Here is a 19,140-nt window from a genome sequence, read left to right on the forward strand (position 1 = left end):
AGGGACCGCTTACCAGCGGGAAGGTAAACGGCGTTTCCGTGTGCGGCTCTGGCTCGCCAGAGCAGCGATGTCACGCTGGCCACGTGACCCGGAAGTGTCTCCGGACAGCGCTGGCCCCTGGCCTCTTGAGTGAGATGGGCGCACAACCCCAGAGTCTGTCAAGACTGGCCCGTACGGGCAGGGGTACCTTTACCTTTTACCTTTATACCTCTCTCGGGGGACGCGGGTGGCACTGTGGGTTAAACCACAGAGCCTAGGACTTGCCAATCAGAAGGTCGGCGGTTTGAATCCCCACGATGGGGTGAGCTCCCATTGCTTGGTCCCTGCTCCTGCCAACCTAGCAGTTTGAAAGCACGTCAAAGTGCAAGTAGATAAATAGGTACCGCTCTGGCGGGAAGGTAAACGGCATTTCCGTGCGCTGCTCTGGTTCGCCAGAAGCGGCTTAGTCATGCTGGCCACATGACTCAGAAGGAAGCTGTACGCCGGCTCCCTCGGCCAATAAAGCGAGATGAGCGCTGCAGCCCCAGAGTCGGTCACGACTCAACCTAATGGTAAGGGGTCCCTTTACCTTTACTTATACCTCTCTCGGAGCTTATATTTCCAGAGTGTTTCATTAGCTCTTCCAGAGATCTCTGGGAACTGTAGCTCTGTGAGGGCGCTAGGCGTCTCCCAACAGCTCTCAGCACCCTTGACAGACTACAGTTCCCAGGATTCTTTGGGGCGGTGAAGCCATGGCTGTTTAAAAGAGGTATGATACTGCTTTTAAGTATAGCACAGGTGAGGTCGGAGTTGGAAGAGAACTGCTGAGGAATAGACCTGGTAGGTTTAGGTAGCAGAATTTATGGGCTGGCTCGGCTCATCCTAGAAAGTGGCTTTCATTGGTTTCTGCTAATAGAGCTGTGAGCCAATTAAAGATTTTTCATCAACTAAGTTGCTGGCCTTCAAATGATTAATCGATGAATTTAGAATGTAAGCACTGGAAAATAGCGGTGAAGGTTGAGGAAGGATTTTTGCTCTTTTAAGATTCGCAGTAGGTCGGTTCCTGTTGTTTTGCTGACAAATGTTGATTCTTGGGGAGCTGGCGTGGCCTTTTTCCTTGGTGTGTGATTTTCTCAGCTGCAGGGCAAGCAGAAACACAACCGGCGTGGCTTTCTCCGTTGGGGCCCTTCTGGGAGGAGAATCTATACCTGTTGACTTTCTGCCTGCCTTGCACATGTTAAAGGCAGGGAGAAAAGAAAAAAAACGTGGCAACCCCAGACAAAAGCTTCATTTATCTCCATGGGACTAATCAAGGGTAAGTGCTTTTGGGATGGCAGATCTTCCATATCCCTGAGGTTTAATAATAGTTAGCTGCCTCCTGGTGAGTGCAGTGTTGATTAATCAGATACCTTGAGCTCAGCCCTGCTCACTCAGGTCAGTTTTTAACAGACTGCATCTTTCTCGCAGTACTTTGAAAATGCTTTGCACTTAGTTAGTTTTAAAGACAGCAGGGCTTAAATGTGTGAAAGTGAGCTCTAAAAGGGCCAGAACCATTTGCAAAACCCAACATGATGCATACGCCTTCACTGAATTAAAAACTGCACTTAATCTGGTTATTATTTCTCTTCAGCTGGCTCCCAGATTTAATAATAATAATAATAATAATAATAATAATAATAATAATAATAATAATAAATTTTATTTATACCCCACCCTCCCCAGCCAAGACCGGGTTCAGGGTGGTTAACAACAGGTATAAAAACAACTGATTAAAATACAACTTAAAAACAAGATTATAATACAACATTAAAATGCATCCTCGTTTCAGTAGAAACGCAAAATGTTTTTGGGGATGAAAACGTCAAGTCTTCACCAAGGCCAACTATCCAGACTGGTCCTACGTCGGCCAGAAAAAAGCCAGGGAAGTCCCCAAATAGGAGTTCCATCACAGAAGGAGAAAGGAAAAAGGAAGAGGGGAAGGGGATCAAGTTGATTCCAAGCCAAAAGCCAGGCGGAAGAACTCTGTCTTACAGGGTCCTAAAACACACATTAAATGGAATTAGTTCTGCAACTTCTCCTCTGCCTTTGAACTACGGTAATTATACACACACACACACACACACACACACACACACACACGTCCTGTTTCCCGAGGTTTGGATCACACCTTTTGCAGAAGGAGCATCCGCTGTCCTTCTCTGTCGAATTGTTTCTGACCTGCCACTGTCTTCATTTAACTGTGATGGGCTGTCGTGTTTATTGCTCAAACAGTCCCAAGGAGTGCATGATATAGGGTGGTTTTTTTGGGCGGGGGGCAGATGGAAGAGACAACAGACATGGGGAGACTCTGCAAGGGTCAAAAGGGATGGAAGGAGGAGGCAAGACAAGGCAGTGAAGCGTTTGGCAGTTTTAATTTCAGCTGGAGAAAAGCACATAAGAGCCTGCAGGATGAGGCCAATGGCCCAACCAGTCCAGCACCCTGAACAATTCTCTGTGGGAAACCAGCAAGCAGGATTCGAACACAAGACCCCTCTTCCCTCCTGGGGTTTATTCCTTTCCTTGTCCCGTTAGAAAGACGTGGCTTTGTGAGTTTTAGCACAATGGTCAGCAAGGTTTATCTTGTCTGGGCCGGATCGGTCCCGTGGAGACCCCTCCGCGGTTTCCAGCATCTGTGCATGGTTTAGTGCAGCGCGTGAGCGGGCAGCTCAGTATACTGGATGGTCTCAATCCAGTATATCTGAAGGAGCGTCTCCACCCCCATCGTTCTGCTGGACACTGAGGTCCAGCGCCAAGGGCCTTATGGCGGTTCCCTCACTGGGAGAAGCCAAGTTACAGGGAACCAGGCAGAGGGCCTTCTCGGTAGTGGTACCCACCCTGTGGAACTCCCTCCCACCAGATGTCAAAGAGAACAACAACTACCAGACTTTTAGAAGACATCTGAAGGCAGCCCTGTTTAGGGAAACAGATGGGTGGGGTATAAATAATAATAATAATAATAATAATAATAATAATAATAATAATAATAATAATAATAATAATTATTATTATTATTATTAAGGGGTGGCTCGTGGGCTGGTCAAACGACCTCTGCGGGCCACTTCAAGCCCATGTGCCTTAGTTTGCTGACCCCTGGGTTTAGCAGATCCTGTTGCAAAAGCTGCTTTCACCCTATAGCTCAACACGAGCAGCAGTGTATCTCCGTGCAAAAGGCAGTCAAGGACCAGCTTCCTGAGGATATGGAAGAATTGAGAACTGTTTTTGCTCAAAACATCTCATAAAAGTGTCCCTCTTTTCACCTTGACACGGGATGCAGTCCCGAATTCTGCTAGGAGAAAATGTTTTCATTATAGGATAGACTGGCATGGCTCTAATGTGGGTGGTAAGGAGGAAGACCTTGTGGGCATTGGGAGGAATTGTGATAACTGCTCTGTCCTTCGGAAAACTGACCTTAAACTTTTTAATGCTGGCTGTGGTGTTACGAATAGAGCTGCTTCATTTTCACTGGTGCCTTTGATAAATCACAAGTGGATTCTAGCAATCCAGCACAACTTACAGCACCCCCCAATATCTAACAGCGTTTAAATTATTTTATTGATGCGTGTGTGTGTGTGTTTTCTCCATTGCCTAAAGCAATAAGATTAAACTGAAGACGTCCTAAAATAGCAATTAATGAAACACGCTTAAAGGAAATGAGCACAATGAATTTTTTGGCCCTAAATTCGTTCGGCATTTGACACAAATATTTCTGCCTCTCAATACTGGGTTGGTGGAGTAGATATGTGCACGTGTTTACTCAGAAGTAAGACCCACTGACTTTCCATGGGACTTACACTCAAGTAAGTGCTGAGAGGACAGTAATATAATCATAATCATAATTATAATTATAATTATACCCTGCCTATCTGGCTCTGCTGCAGAGTTACGGTAACTGTAAAAGTTAAGGGAGAGTTCAGCTATTCAAGCAGAGAGTTCAATATTTATTTTCTTCTAGGGCAAGTTTGGGGTCATGGTATGGGATGGCAAGCACAAACCAGGCTGATCCTTTAAGGGCAGGTTTTTCGGGACGTGATTCTGTGCCATTTGATTGAGCCATCTGTTCCTCTGGCCTCATAGCCGGGCTTATGAATGTGTCTTTGTTACCCTTTCTCCATTCCAGTTGCTGAAGGGAATTTTCACACATCTTCCCCACCAGCCCTAAAATGCACCAGCAACCAGATTAAATATTGTGGCGGAAAACTCAAACTGTGGATTTTGTGAAGCAATTGAAGGGGTTTACACCCACATACGCACACTTCTTGAGGAATCAGTTGGCATCGTTTTTGCTGTGTGTGTGTTACCATTCTTTCGTTTATTGATAAAAGGGGTCTGAAATTTGCTAGGTCAATGCACTGATTGCTTTTAAAAGCGACAGCCACACGTGAGATATATATGATAAATCAGACTATTTTTTTGCATAGTAAAATGTTCGGGATGGCAACTGCTCAGTGGGGGAAAGCTCTGGTCCTCAAACACCTTGATAAACAGGTATTAGTGCTTACTACAAATTTGGCAGCCCTCAAATGCCTGAATGGTGCTGATAGACACTGATCCTCTCTTGCAAAACCCTATACTCCTGGGTGGCAGTCAAGTGGCAGAGTAATGAGGTGTGAATTTGGTGTGATCACAAGAGCACATAGGCAAGAGCTCTCGGCGCTTCAAAAACTGGGCATTCCAAATGGCTGTAACCATTATATTAAAAATGATAGTAAGAAAGAGCAGGGGTAGCTTTCTCATAGTGCTAGTTGATAAAAAATGAGGCCGGATGTTGTAGTCATAAGTTCAGAATGGAAATTTGGCTCCAAGATGGAGACTGCAGGCCGAATATGTTGTTGTTGTTGTTGTTGTTGTTTACCTGCTCTTCACCAACAGGTCCCAGGGCAGGTTGTTGTTGTTGTTTAGTCGTTTAGTGGTGCCCGCCTCTTTGTGACCCCCTGGACCAGAGCATGCCAGGCACTCCTGTCTTCCACTGCCTCCTGCAGTTTGGTCAGACTCATGCTGGTAGCTTTGAGAACACTGTCCCACCATCTCGTCCTCTGCCGTCCCCTTCTCCTTGTGCCCACCATCTTTCCCAACATCAGGGTCTTTTCCAGGGAGTCTTCTCTTCTCATGAGGTGGCCAAAGGATTGGAGCCTCCGCTTCAGGATCTGTCCTTCCAGTGAGCACTCAGGGCTGATTTCCTTCAGAATGGATAGGTTTGATCTTCTTGCAGTCCATGGGACTCTCAAGAGTCTCCTCCAGCACCAGAATTCAAAAGCATCAGTTCTTCGGCGATCAGCCTTCTTTATGGTCCAGGGCAGGTTTCAATGATTTAAAATTCATTGCTACAGGCATCAAATTCACACCTGGGATTCTTGGAGGGTGCACCAGTGGCTGAGCCCATTTCTGACAAAGCGAAGTCTGGCTTGCAACCCACATCTTCCCCAGGTCTTAAATGAAGCACACAGTTTTCTAGGCAGGACGAAAGTAGAAGAGAAAATAAGGCAGTCTTTGGGTTACTTCCAGTGCCACAGCTCTATGAGCCTAATGATAAATACCAGTAACAGTTAAAATTTATGTCCTACCTTATGGCCTCAGCAGGAACCTCAGGTAGATACAAACACATAAGATTTCGGTCCACAGTGATAATGCCACCACAGGTTTCTGAGATTCAGAATTTTTTTGTATTATGATGATGACCAAAGTATCCAGCTGTATAGGCCATTGTTTCTTGCTCTGTGCTAGGCTGCTGGTGTCTGCTGCATTTTTCTTTGCCCTGGACACTGCCACCCCTTGATTCTGTTGTGGGACGGTGCTATCTGATTTTGGAAGGGCATTTGGCCACTTTCCTTGTAGGCACTGACAGCCCATAAATGTGAAAATGTGTTCTCTGTGCTGTTGTGTAGTGTGGATTTTGTCAGCATTTCAGAATGGCTCAGAAACAGGCAGATCTGCTTGATCACTTACTGCATTTCGAACGCAGAGCATGCAGGCCATGTTCAGGACCCCCTGTCAAACATCGGAAGCTGCGTAGAGATCATAAGGAGCAGAGTGCCTCTGAGGATGCGCAGAGAGTGGCTTCCCCTTGCCCCAGAGAAATCCATGCACCAGAAAGGTAGATTGGAAATTGAGGTTTTGTGGGTCAGAGATTGGCTGTGCAATGTCCCCTGCTTACTCTGCACATGGTGGAACATAGGAACATCAGGAGCTGCCTTGTACAGCCAGACCATTGCTCCATCTAGTTCAGTGTTGTCTACACTGACTGGCAACAGCTCCCCCCCAGCATTACCTGGAGATGCCAGTGGTATAATAATAATAATAATAATAATAATAATAATAATAATAATAATAATTTATACCCCGCCCATCTAGCTGGGTTTCCCCAGCTGCTCTGGTCAGCTTCCAACAGAATATTAAAATACAATAACCTATTAAACATCAAAAGCTTCCCTAAACAGGGCTGCCTTCAGACGTCTTCTAAAAGTCTGGTAGTTGTTCTTCTCTTTGACATCTGGTGGGAGGGAGTTCCACAGGGTGGGTGCCACTACCGAGAAGGCCCTCTGCCTGGTTTCCTGTAATTTGGCTTCTCACAGGGAGGGAGCCGCCAGAAGGCCCTCGGCGCTGGACCTCAGTGTCCAGGTAGAATGATGGGGGTGGAGATCCTCCTTCAGGTATACAGGACTGAGGCCGTTTAGGGCTTTAAAGGTCAGCCCCTTCACTTTGAATTGTGCTCGGAAACGTACTGGGAGCCACTGTAGGTCTTTCAAGACCGGTATTATGTGGTCTCAGTGGCCGCTCCCAGTCACCAGTCTAGCTGCTGCATTCTGGATTAGTTGCAGTTTCCGAGTCACCTTCAAAGGTAGCCCCACGTAGAGCGCATTGCAGTAGTCCAAGTGAGAGAGAACTAGAGCACACACCACTCTGGGGAGACAGTCTGCAGGCAGGTAGGCTGTAACCTCTGGTGTACATGTGATTTTAGCCTCAACCCCTACCAGTCTTGTTGTTTCTGGAGAAATGATGCGTTTCAATGCATTTCCCTGCAAACCGGCTTTGGTGTGCATTGAGAAGGAGATGCCACCTTGCTGCATTTTAAGCTCCTCATGGGTGCATGCAGCCTTTGCGGCTTCTTCCAGGCATGTTTGAGCGTCTTCACCTTTCGTTGCAAAGACCTGCAGCTGTGAGACTGAAGAGGAGCAATGCCTTTGCCCCCTGCTCCTGTGATGGGAGCCTTTGCAGAGGGGGAGAGGCCAGTTATATGGAACAGCCAAGCATGCTTCTAGGGCAGCCAGCTGGGTCTGCCGAGCTGCTCCCTCCCCGGCAGAGTGATGGGCGTTTGAAATGTGGTCAGAAAACAAGGGCGCCCGTTCACTGCCAGGAAGCCTTTTTGCACCGGCAGGAAGTGGAATCCAGCTGGCATCAGCCCCTCCTCGCCCGAGGGCCAGAAAGCGCTCTATCTGGAGTCCTGCAGAGCGGAGGCCAGGATTGTGAGAGCTGCAAGCCCCTTCTCCCCCCCCCCTTGTGCCTTAACCCGTGCCCTGGCCCTGCTAAGCCTCTTAGGGCAGACCTCTTCTCTTCCCAGCCCTCTCTAAGTGGGCTGGAGCTGGCTGAGGACTCCCCTCCTCGGCCCCTAGGGAGAGTTGCCATCTGTGCCCCAAGAAACACCGTTTGCAATGTGCCTGCCCGTCCTGGGCAGTGGGGCAGGAGCCCCTCCAAGACACGGTGTCTGTTTGTGGCTCCAGTTCTACTGCTTGTTGCCCCCCCCCCAAAAAAGAATGCAAATAACTTAGCCTATTTTCCAGATTTGATTGATCGGCATCTGGCACGGAAAGGTGGGGTCTTTGGTCCATAGGTTACTTGTTGAAGCAAAGGTTGCCTCCACACACCACATTTCTCACTTTCGCAAGATGCTCTGGGCTTGGGGAGTTGAAAGGGGGGGTGTCTTGTTACGCCTGAAAATGAGGTGCGGGGCTGTAATCTGTGCAGGGTCAGGGTAGAGGTTACTGGCGGACCAGCACTGTGCAGATCAGATGGCAGTTGCCGGCACATTTTGGGGGAAAGCGTGCTCATCTAAGGCCATGTTCACATAAACAAAAGCACCAGTTGCCCCTGCAAGAGCTGGTTCAGGAGGAGGTGTGTGCCTGGCTGCTGTGTTGTGCATAAAATTCCCACAAGGAGGAGCATGTTCGACAAAACACAGGCAGTTGTTTTTCGGGGCTTTTGCTTTCCAGACAGTAGCTGGTTCTTCTCTCTGTGGTGGCCAGGGAGATCCCAGGAAGAGGAGATGGTCCTATATACAAGCAGTTCAGGAGCCCAGGCTGCTTTGCTCTTTGAAAGAGGAGCCTGTAATTTTGTTACGCCCCTCTCAGGGGATATCCAGAGCCCTTTCTTATTTTGCAGCTTCTGTGAGGGGAGGATGCTGAAAAACAACCTCTCCCCAATGCAGTTAAAGGAAGAGGTCAGGATCCTGTGCAGATGACAGTCACCAATGGGAACCTGAGTTGGGAGAGTCTTTTGCTCCTCCTGGCTCTCTTGGGCTCTGGGTAGCTGGTGCCCATTTCCGAAGGCACATCACATTGTGGTTCCCAGTGGAAGTCTGCAAAATGTGTATTTTCATCAACGCACTCATGTTTGCAAAGTGGGAGTGGCTAAAGGAACGTTAAAAGGGCAAAAGTATATTGCTTTTGCCGAGATAGTTTTAAAAGTGGAGCAGGAATTTGGATTAACACCTTGAAATTGGCCTGGTAGCAAATCAGCAGCCGGTGTAGATCTCTCTTAAAATTTCTGCCCCTCAGGCAAAAGGCACAGGAGCCTTGTCAGAAGAAACAGTGGCAGCATTAGAAATCACTGGTGAGGGGAAAGGCACCCTACACATCCTCAGATAACCACATGTTCATTCATTTAGTACATTTGTATCATGCTTTTGTTCCATCATGGATCTGAAGGTGATGCGCAGGGGTGGATTACAGAGCTGCGCATACATTTCCCACAGATTCATTATGAGGCCGTGGGCCATTTCATACATTATATTTGTAGGTGTATACCTAAATGGACATGGGTGGCGCTGTGGGTTAAACCACAGAGCCTAGGGCTTGCCGATCAGAAGGTTGGCTGTTTGAATCCCCGCGATGGGTTGAGCTCCCGTTGCTCGGTCCCAGCTCCTGCCAACCTAGCAGTTCGAAAGCACACCAAAAAGTGCAAGTAGATAAATAGGTACCGCTCTGGCGGGAAGGTAAATGGCGTTTCCATGCACTGTTCTGGCTCACCAGAAGCGGCTTAGTCATGCTGGCCACATGACCCGGAAGCTGCATGCCGGCTCCCTCAGCCAATAAAGCGAAATGAGTGCCGCAACCCCAGAGTCATCTGCGATGACCTAATTGTCAGGGGTCTCTTTACCTAAAGGCCACAAAATATATAGGGACCTTCAGAGAAATCTCCTCACATGTTAAAAGGTTAATCTCACCTCTTATTGGGCTTGGTGCACACACATAAAGGTTGCAGTGAATATACTGCAGGGAGGAAATCTGCATGGGGACCTTTCACAGGCAGACCAAACACACAGCTGGTGGGGAAGGAGGCCAGTGTACTTGACAGGGGTGGTGGTGGCGCACATAGGTGCTATGCGCTCTCCCAACACGTGAGGGGAGTTCTTGTCAACAGCAGTGCAGCTAAGGTAATTTTAGACTCTGGACTTAATAGTCTTGCAGAGCAACATCTGCACTCCCCAGACATGTGCATTTAATGGCCGCAATTTAAGGTGGGCTGTGCACGAGAGCCTACAGGCTCTAAGGCCCCCTCCAAAGCCAGAAATCTTATTAACGTGCCATAAATTAAGTTGTTGTAATATTCTAATGTAGCTTTGTCAGGCCAATTAATATGACACATAAAGATGCTTCTGTAATTGGTGTGCATTCTGAGTTTATGCCCTTCGTATTTACCTAAAGTTATTCTCTATAATAAGGGACACGGGTGGCGCTGTGGGTAAAACCTCAGCGCCTAGGACTTGCCGATCGCATGGTCGGCGGTTCGAATCCCCGTGGCAGGGTGCGCTCCAGTCGTTCAGACCCAGCGCCTGCCAACCTAGCAGTTCGAAAGCACCCCCGGGTGCAAGTAGATAAATAGGGACCGCTTACTAGCGGGAAGGTAAATGGTGTTTCCGTGTGCTGTGCTGGCTCGCCAGATGCAGCTTGTCACGCTGGCCACGTGACCCGGAAGTGTCTTCGGACAGCACTGGCCCCCGGCCTCTTAAGTGAGATGGGCGCACAACCCTAGAGTCGGACACGACTGGCCCGTATGGGCAGGGGTACCTTTACCTTTACCTTATTCTCTATAATGTTTCCTCTCCGATCAGAAGGTGTATAATTGGGTACAATCAAATTAAATGGGGAGGGGCCTCCTACAGAATGTGTTTTGCACAAGGGCCAACAAGGAAGTATGGTTGCATCTCTGTGCATTCTTTTAAGTTGTGAACCACACAACCGACATTACTTTCCTACTGCCTTGCATTAAATGCTTTCCATCTGTGTCTATTTTTGTGCTTTGTCACAGAAACAAAGAACAAAAAAATAGTTTGGCAGGAAAAATAACAATAAAAAAGAAATACTCTGAGCATGTGCAGTTTTGCCTTTCAAAAGCTCACTTAAATCATGGCGCCATCATGGCGACAGGACTGAAATGTGGTTTGTTTCTGCTGCCTGAACCTAAATCGCATTTGCTCGGGAATTATTTATTTACTTATAAAAATATTTGTATACCGCTCTCTCTGTATGTTTGCAGAAAGTGGAAACATAAAACCATACGATAAAACTATTAAAAGTTTTTAAAAAGACATCAATAAACCATCATGGAAGGATCTAATCTTAGGCATCATTTGGGGTGTGTGTGTGAAAAAATACAATAAAATTTTAAGATAAAAAGAACAGAATGGGCATTTGTAACCATGTACATGCCAGGGGGCATGTGGCTGAACTAGAACATGTTTTTGTTTTGGTTTGATTAAGGAGAGAGAAAGGGGGCTACATCTGTCCCACTGTGTGCTGGCATTCCCAGGACAGAGGCAGCAGTGCTCCTGAATGCCAGTTGCTGGAAACTGCATGGCTTCTCACAGGCCTCTGGCTGATCCCTGTGAGAACAGGATGCTGGACCAGATGGGCCTATGTATTTGTGGTTCAGGTGCTGAGGCTCTGCCTGTTTGCTGCTGCCCCCAAGACCACCTAATGATGATGATGATAATGATAATTTATTATTTATACCCCGCCCATCTGCCACTCTGGGTGGCTTCCAACAAAATATTAAAATACAGTAATACATGAAACATTAAAAAATTCCCTAAATAGGGCTGCCATCAGATAGTTGTTTATTTCCTTGACATACGACGGGAGGGCGTTCCACAGGGCGGGTGCGACCACCGAAAAGGCCCTCTGCCTGGTTCCCTGTAACCTCACTTTTTGCAGGGAGGGAACTGCCAGAATGCCCTCGGCGCTGGACCTCAGTGTCCGGGCAGAACGATGGGGGTGGAGACGCTCCTTCAGGTATACTGGACTGAGGCCGTTTAGGGCTTTAAAGATCAGCACCAACACTTTGAATTGTGCTCGGAAATGTACTGGGAGCCAATGCAGATCTCTCAGGACCAGTGTTATGTGGTCTTGGTCCACCCAATCCCTGGGTGCTCCTTTGGTGGTGAGGGTAGCATGCAGGTCTCTGGCTTCTGGTCTGACCCAAGCTGCACCCGTTTGCATGTGAGCATGGCAAACCAGGCATTTGAAAACCTGCCTCCTCTAGTGAGGATCAGTGGCGGCGACTCCTTGCACGTCCCCTGCCAGGCAAACCCGAGTTTGTTGCCTGGTAACGTGTGAAGCGCCCCTTTCTTTTGTTCCTGCACAACAATATTCCCAATCCCACTTGGGCCGCTTGGAGGATAATTGGGAGGGGGGGCGCGTTGGTGCAGGTGGAGGGGACTTGTTGGGTCTGATGAAACGCACCCACAGGAGCCCCATTAAGGAGGAGGGGGAAGCGCCACCCGAGCCGAGGCTGCGGGCGTTCGAGAGCAGAGCACAACAAAGGGCAGGTGGCTGGCGCGGCAGGTGCGCCTGGGCAGGCGGGTGCGTAATTGGAGACGCCACGGAGGGGGCCCACCTCGCTCCGAGTCACGCGGGGCGGGGGAGGAGCGGAGGGTCTCTATCCCGCCGCGAGAGGCCTCTCCGCAGCTGCCTGCCCTCCCCTCCCCGCGCCCTGGCCTGCCTCGCTTTGCCCTGCCCTGCCCTGGTGCTGCCAGCTGGCGAGTGCCTCCTTCCTGCGCGCAAAGGAGGGGCAGCCCAGGACGGCCGCCGGCTTGCCTGCCTGCCTGCCTGCCTGCCCCAGGCGAGGACAGCCCGGGGAGGGATCGCTGTGCCAGATCCCTTCTCCTCTCTCCTTCCCACTCCCCCCCCCCGGTTCCCATGGTTACCTTCAATACCTGCTTGGCAAAGGCCTTGGGGTAGCCCTGCCCAAGCGGTCCCGCGGGGCTTTTGCGCGGGGGATTGGCACGGGAAGCTCGCTTCGCCTTGCAGCCAATGGGGCCTCCGGCGGCGGCTCGCTTTCCCTCCCCGGCGAGGCTCGGGCTGCTCCTCTCCGGGCGTTGCGCCTGCCCTGCCCAGCTGCAGGGCGCTGCGCTTGCATCCGAGCCTCTGCGCCCCGTTTGGGACGCCCCGGCGGCGCTCGGCCTTGCGCTTCGGGAGCTGGCTAGAAGGAAGGGTGCCCTGAGCAGCCCTCCAGGCAGAGGGCCTGCGCCCCCACCCCGCGGAGCTGGGGCGGGGAGCGTTGCAGGGGGGCGCGAAGAACCAGGGCATCTCTTGAGATGGCGAATGTGCATCTGGCCAGATGTGCAAGGCGAGCGTGGCGGGGTGCGCAGGAACACTGACCCTGAACCCCGAGGCTTAGGGGCTGGTTGTGTTTAGTCAGTGGCAAGCCCCATAGAATCGTAGGTTGGAAGGGTCCCCAAGAGTCATCTAGTCCACCCCCCACCCCCCAGTGCAGGAATCTCTGCCATTCTGCAAATGCCTAGACTAGGAACATTAGAGCAGTGCTTCCCAAATGGTGGTTCACAGACCATTGGTGGTGCACGAGTTTCATTCAGCTTGCCCACAGCAAGTCCACATTAGATATTCATTTTGCTTTTTAATTGTAGTTTTACTGCTTTTGTCCTTTATTATATTGTACTTTAAGTATTGTATTGCAAGCTGAATTCTGTGGAATGCGAATTATGATACAATATAAGAAAGGGGGAAGCAATAAAAATACAATTTAAAATCACACAGCATCTAGCACTACATTTCCCAATTGCCACAAGAAGCAGAAAAAAAAATCATTAAGTGGTCTGCCAGGAAGGACCCTTCGCAACTGGATCATTGGGGAAAATGTTTGGGAGCCCTTGCATTAAAGGAAGGGAAGATATTGGGTTATGGGTGCATCTGTGTTTCAGCAGCAGTATTCCTATCTGCCCCTGTTCTCTGTTCTATTTGTAGCTTGATCTTGATTTTTAGGAGGACGAAAGTATCACTTGTTGTTGTTTAGTCGTAGTCGTGTCTGACTCTTCGTGACCCCTTGGAACAGAGCACGCCAGGCACTCCTGTCTTCCACTGCCTCCCGCAGTTTGGTCAAACTCATGCTGGTATCTTCAAGAACACTGTCCAACCATCTCGTCCTCTGTCGTCCCCTTCTTGTGCCCTCCATCTTTCCCAACATCAGGGTCTTTTCCAGGGAGTCTTCTCATGAGGTGGCCAAAGTATTGGAGCCTCAGCTTCAGGATCTGTCTTTCCAGTGAGCACTCAGGGCTGATTTCCTTCGGAATGGATCGGTTTGATCTTCTTGCAATCCATGGGACTTTCAAGAGTCTCCTCCAGCACCAGAATTCAACTCCATGGACAAAGGCAACAGGCATATCAAAGTATCACTACTAACTCTGATATATCTTAGGCCCAAGGGCTGCAGATAACTGCAACCTTCATTCAGTTTTCCCCAACCTGGTGCTCTCCAGAGGTTTTGGACTGCAGCTCCCATCAGCCCCAGCTAGTGCAGCCACACTGGCAGGAACTGATGGGAGTTGTAGTCCAGAACATCTGGAGAGCACCAGGGTGGCGAAGGCTGCCTTGGCAGGTCTAGGACTCCAGAGGAGCAGCCATGACTTTCCTGCCCATAGGTTTTCCCCAAAGCCTCTGACACGCAGTGGGAAATTTTGAAGCAGGGGTGGTGGAGCTTTGGGGCAAGAAACCCAAAGAGATGGAGAGGGGTTAAAGTTCTGCACCAGCCATATTTGGGGCTGCAGGCTCCTGGTCTTCTCTGTTACTGCAGTGAGTGTTCTGTGACTGAATCCTTGTTCAGGTTAAGCCCAGGTAGGAGTATCCCTCTTTAGACCTGTGGGGTTAGCTCCAAGTGAAGCATGTGGTCCAATGGGAAAGAGGAAGTCTGCTTGATCCCCATCTCCCCCAGTCCTGCTCGGCACACCCTCTTCTCTCCAGAGGGACAGCAGGCTTCTTAATCTGTTGCTCTCGTTGCACCTTAAAGTATTTTGGCACAAGCCTTCATGGACCAGAGCCTGCTTCGTCAGATGCCCAAAGCGTTATTCTCAGTTGGCAGATGGGTACAGAGAACATGTTCCGCCTGCTAGACACCGGGGCCCAAAGCCATGATCTGCAAGTCGTCTTTTTTTAATGAAGAGCCGAAATGTACACAGACAGGAACAGAGCGGTCTGTTCACAGCAGCAGCCATTGGTGATAATACTGCCTTTCTAGCTGCAGTATGCTAGTTTAACACCTGGAAGGGAAGAAATGGGATTTTCCTGCTATAAGGGGGGAAACCAACAATGGAGGGCACTGTTGTTGCTCTGGAGGGCGGGCCAGGGGGAGCATATACCCTGGATGATGGGTGAGGAATTAGCAATGTGTGTGCTGGAATAGGGAAAAGGAGGAGGATTTGTGAGTACCACCCACTTGGGAACAGGAAATAGGACACTGGTATCACTGAGGGGAGGAGTGTGCTTTTTTGTTGGAGTCCCTGGTGACTCAAGAGGAAGGAAAAAACAAGACACTGGAATAACTGGTAATGCAGGAGAATGGGGAACTGGCACCACATGTGTGTAAGATTGTCACATTTGTCTTCAGACATTATCTGACCCTAGGTGTTGCGCCCTCTAGGTTGTACTGGTTTGGGGCTGATGGGATTTGTAGCCCAAAATATCCAGAGAGAACCAAGTTGGGGAAGGCTGTTGTCGTCTGAGCGTGTGCAGAGTTCTCTCCCCTCACATACCAAGGAGAACGGTGGGGGGGAAAAACCCATCAGGGCAAAGAAACAGTGGAATGTTTCAGACTCGGCTTGTCCACACTAACGTCCCATGCCTAAAGAACATGGGTCCGAGAGGTTTTCTGTTTGCCTCGCTGATTTTCCTGGGGAAACCCCCGCTTTACCACTGAATTGAAACAAACACTAGGAAACCTGATAGACGTTTGCTCCGATTCAGCAGTAAGGATTGGGTATCCCTGGGGGAAAGTGGTGGGATGAGTGTGGACGAGCCCTTGGACGGGGGAAACCTGGATTCAGTTCCCCATTCACCCATGAAATTTACTGGGGGACATTTTTTTAGCAGTTTAACCTATATCACAAGGTGGCTCTGAGCATAAACATGGGATAGTGAAACCTATGGTTTTCCCAGTAGTGATCTATGTAAGTGAGAGCTGGATCATAAAGAAGGCTGACCGCCGAAGAATGGATGCTTTTGAATTCTGGTGCTGGAGGAGACTCCTGAGTGTCCCATGGACTGCAAGAAGAACAAACCTCTCCATTCTGAAGGAAATCAGCCCTGAGCGCTCACTGGAAGGACAGATCCTGAAGCTGAGGCTCCAAGACTTTGGCCACCTCAGGAGAAGAGAAGACTCCATGGAAAAGACCCTGATGTTGTGAAAGATGGAGGACACAAGGAGAAGGGGATGACAGATGAGATGGTGGGACAGTGTTCTCGAAGCTACCAGCATGAGTTTGACCAAACTGCAGGAGGCAGTGGAAGACAGGAGTGCCTGGCGTGCTCCGGTACATGGGGTCATGAAGAGTTGGACACGACTAAACAACAACAACAACAACTTTAGGGGAAGTAGGGAAGGCAGTGTGTGTGAATTTGTCAGGTGCCATTGAGCATTTGCAGAGTGCCTACGTTCTGCTTTGGCAGGACCTCATGTGCGGAAGCTGGGTAGATCAAGGAATGTGTGCCTTTATCAGTCCCATCCAGCAAAATAGTGCTGGTGTGGGTCTCTGTTTGCAGTCTCAACCCACAGCCTTCACAAAGCACCCCTGGACCCCACATGTGTGCAGTGCTGTGTACATGTGTGCCTTGCGCACCGTGATAACTCACACATACACTAGGACAACAAGTGGGGTGAACACTTTTTGGGGTTTAATCCTCCCACACTTATGGTGAAGAGACAAGAAGGCAAATGTGCAGTTGCATCTGTAACATTGGGGCAGCTCCCTACAAGGGAGAGAACAGTGGCTAACTTGTGAGATGGTGTTAAGTTGCAGAAAGGTGGCATGGCGGGGCAGTCAGTCGGAGAAAAGCAGCCAGTTTAGGCAAGGGTCACCCTGTGAGGTTGAAAGAGGAGCATTTATTTTGTTTTGTAATTTTTTTTTATTAGGAATTTCAAAATAACAATCCATCATAGAATCATAGAGTTGGAAGAGACCACAAGGGCCATCGAGTCCCAACCCCCTGCCAAGCAGGAAACACCATCAGAGCACTCCTGACATATGGTTGTCAAGCCTCTGCTTAAAGACCTCCAAAGAAGGAGACTCCACCACACTCTTTGGCAGCAAATTCCACTGTCAAACAGCTCTTACTGTCAGGAAGTTCTTCCTAATGTTTAGGTGGAATCTTCTTTCTTGTAGTTTGGATCCATTGCTCCGTGTCCGCTTCTCAAAAATACATCATTCTCATTCCCCCCCCCCCATTTTCCCCTCGCCCTCCCCAAAAAGAGAAAAGCCCTCCCTCCCACCCCCCAGACTTTCCTCAGCTCCTCTCTCTGGTTTTTCAACACATGTTATTCTCTGCATGTTATAAAATTGTAAAGATCCTTAATTTATCTATATATATGTTACCAATAAAAAGTTTGTGTATGTTTATTCAAAACCTGCCAAGGAGTCCAATTCAGAGGAGCATTTGTTTTGGGGGATGCAGAGCTGAGCATCAGTTGGGGGTCTGTTAAAGGCCATGGCAAACAGGACCTGCAACAAAATGTTGCAGCGTGAAGCGATCCTGCCAGCCAGCCAGCCAGCCAGCCGTGCCTTCCTCCGGGACAATACTCCATTACGTCCTGCCTCCCCAATGCATGAGAGGGGCATGAGGAGGAAGGGAATGGGAGGGGGAAAGCGAGACTTTTGGGGAAACGTGAAATGGTGAAATGGCATGATGCTAGATAAGAGGGAGAGAGAAGGCTGCCTGGGAGGAAAGGATAAGGGGAAGAAGAGGCTTTGGGGCCTGAGCAGGGGAGATGGCTGGAGGTTGCGGGGGGAGGACGGAAAAGGCCGCGGTGCGTAATGCTGCAGAGCTGCACTCGCAAGATGGTATCTGCTTGTTGCATTGCATTCTGCTTTAAACAAGCAAGTGCTTAAAAAAAGTAAAGAAAAGAAAAGTGGCTGTGGACAACATGAAACACTAAATAAGTAAAAATTCATTAAAACGTAACAAACGGGTCATGAATATTATTTTATTTTACGTTGGTCCTGCGGAGCAACGGTCATTCCCTCACGTTTTTGTGCTCGGCAAAGGCTGAGCGAGCCCCTCCTTGGCCCATAAATTTAAGGAAAAATATCAACCAATTAATTGCTTTTTCAATTACCGTAGCAGTTTGTGCAATGGAGCAGTTTAATAATAATAATAATAATAATAATAATAATTTTTAAATTATTTATTAAGCTTGTTATCTTTCAAAAATTGATATTTGGGGTAGCTAAAGTGAATTGTTTTGGGAATGCACCCCCCCACAATGGCATGTTATAAACTGAGGTGAATATTGCCCCCTCCAATTTTCAGATTCGGAGGGGGGAACAAAATGGGGGATTGCCCATCGTCTGGCAAGGGGACTGGGTTGCGTGTGTCAGGAAAATGGCCGCTGTTGCGCCACAGTTTGGCTAGGCCTTGAAGGAGGCCTACCATGGTTAGTATTTTTGGCTGCTTCCTCAGAGTGCGCACAGCTCATTCTTCCTCAAGGTAAAGGCAGCTTCTCATTTTCCAAGGTGACTTTCTGGGAAGCGTGGTCTCACCACCATCGCTGCCATTTTTAATTTTTTATTTAAAAAAAGAAGAGCCTCTTTGAAGAACGTGGCTGCCGGGTCCCTGTCTCCGATGTGCAGCCATTTGCCTCCCATCTCCTGGGCCTGCAATAGAAAGCAGCCTGAGTTTTGCAAGGGGTCCGGCGTCCCAGAAGAGGCAGACATTTCCAGAAACGCCAGGAGATGCTGGCATTTTCTGTTGCATTCTACCTCAGCTTCAAGTTTATTTTAGTTAATTTACGACTGTAGCTATAGTGTACGGTACTTATGGAGCGCACAAAAATTAAAATGATAAAATACAGTATTTAAAAAGCAAAAAACCCCAATGAAGTACTTTTAAACTGATAAGGTTTCCTACAGGTTTTGGATTTTTCCGTGTGGTACAGCATTCAATCACTGAAGTGGTACAGGCCCGATACCAGTTTTGCGCCTCAGTGGTGGCTGATAATAATAATAATAATAATAATAATAATAATAATGCTGCCAGGCTGCTGAATCAGCCCATCTTTGTAAACCACTTTGAGTTGTTGTTGTTTTAAACAATCAAGTAGTGTATAAATTCTATGAAATCAGGAAATACATGTGGGGTCTGTCTTTGCAAACTGTTTTGAGGTGATTGGGCTTTTTCCCTTGTCTGTTAGTTTGTTTTTAACAATCGAGCATTGCATAAATCTTACAAGATTATAAAATAAACCTAGCCCAGCAACTTGTTCTCACACGCTGCCTGAGTGACTCCCTGTCAGGAAAAAAGGCAGGATATAAATAAATATATAATAATAAGTCCAAAATCGAACAGTGCGCGCCCCCCCCCCAAAAACCCCCCACCCACAATGGCTGCCACGGTCTGCATGTAGCAG

General features: G+C 48.7%; 1 protein-coding gene across 4 annotated transcripts in view; it reads left to right on the forward strand.

Annotated features, from left to right (window-relative positions):
* Positions 1–19,140, forward strand: part of NOL4L (nucleolar protein 4 like) — a 137,306-nt gene that overhangs the window by 19,423 nt on the left and 98,743 nt on the right. The window contains exon 1 of one of the 4 annotated variants that reach the window (XM_083744271.1): positions 17,447–17,674. The exons of the other annotated variants lie outside the window; for them this stretch is intronic. The gene's annotated coding sequence lies outside the window, so the exon portion shown is untranslated. Of the gene's footprint in view, positions 1–17,446; positions 17,675–19,140 lie in introns of those variants that run through there. 4 annotated transcript variants of the gene reach the window in all.

Source organism: Podarcis gaigeae, assembly GCF_964106915.1.
Source record: "Podarcis gaigeae genome assembly, chromosome: 6".
Lineage (NCBI taxonomy): Eukaryota > Metazoa > Chordata > Lepidosauria > Squamata > Lacertidae > Podarcis > Podarcis gaigeae.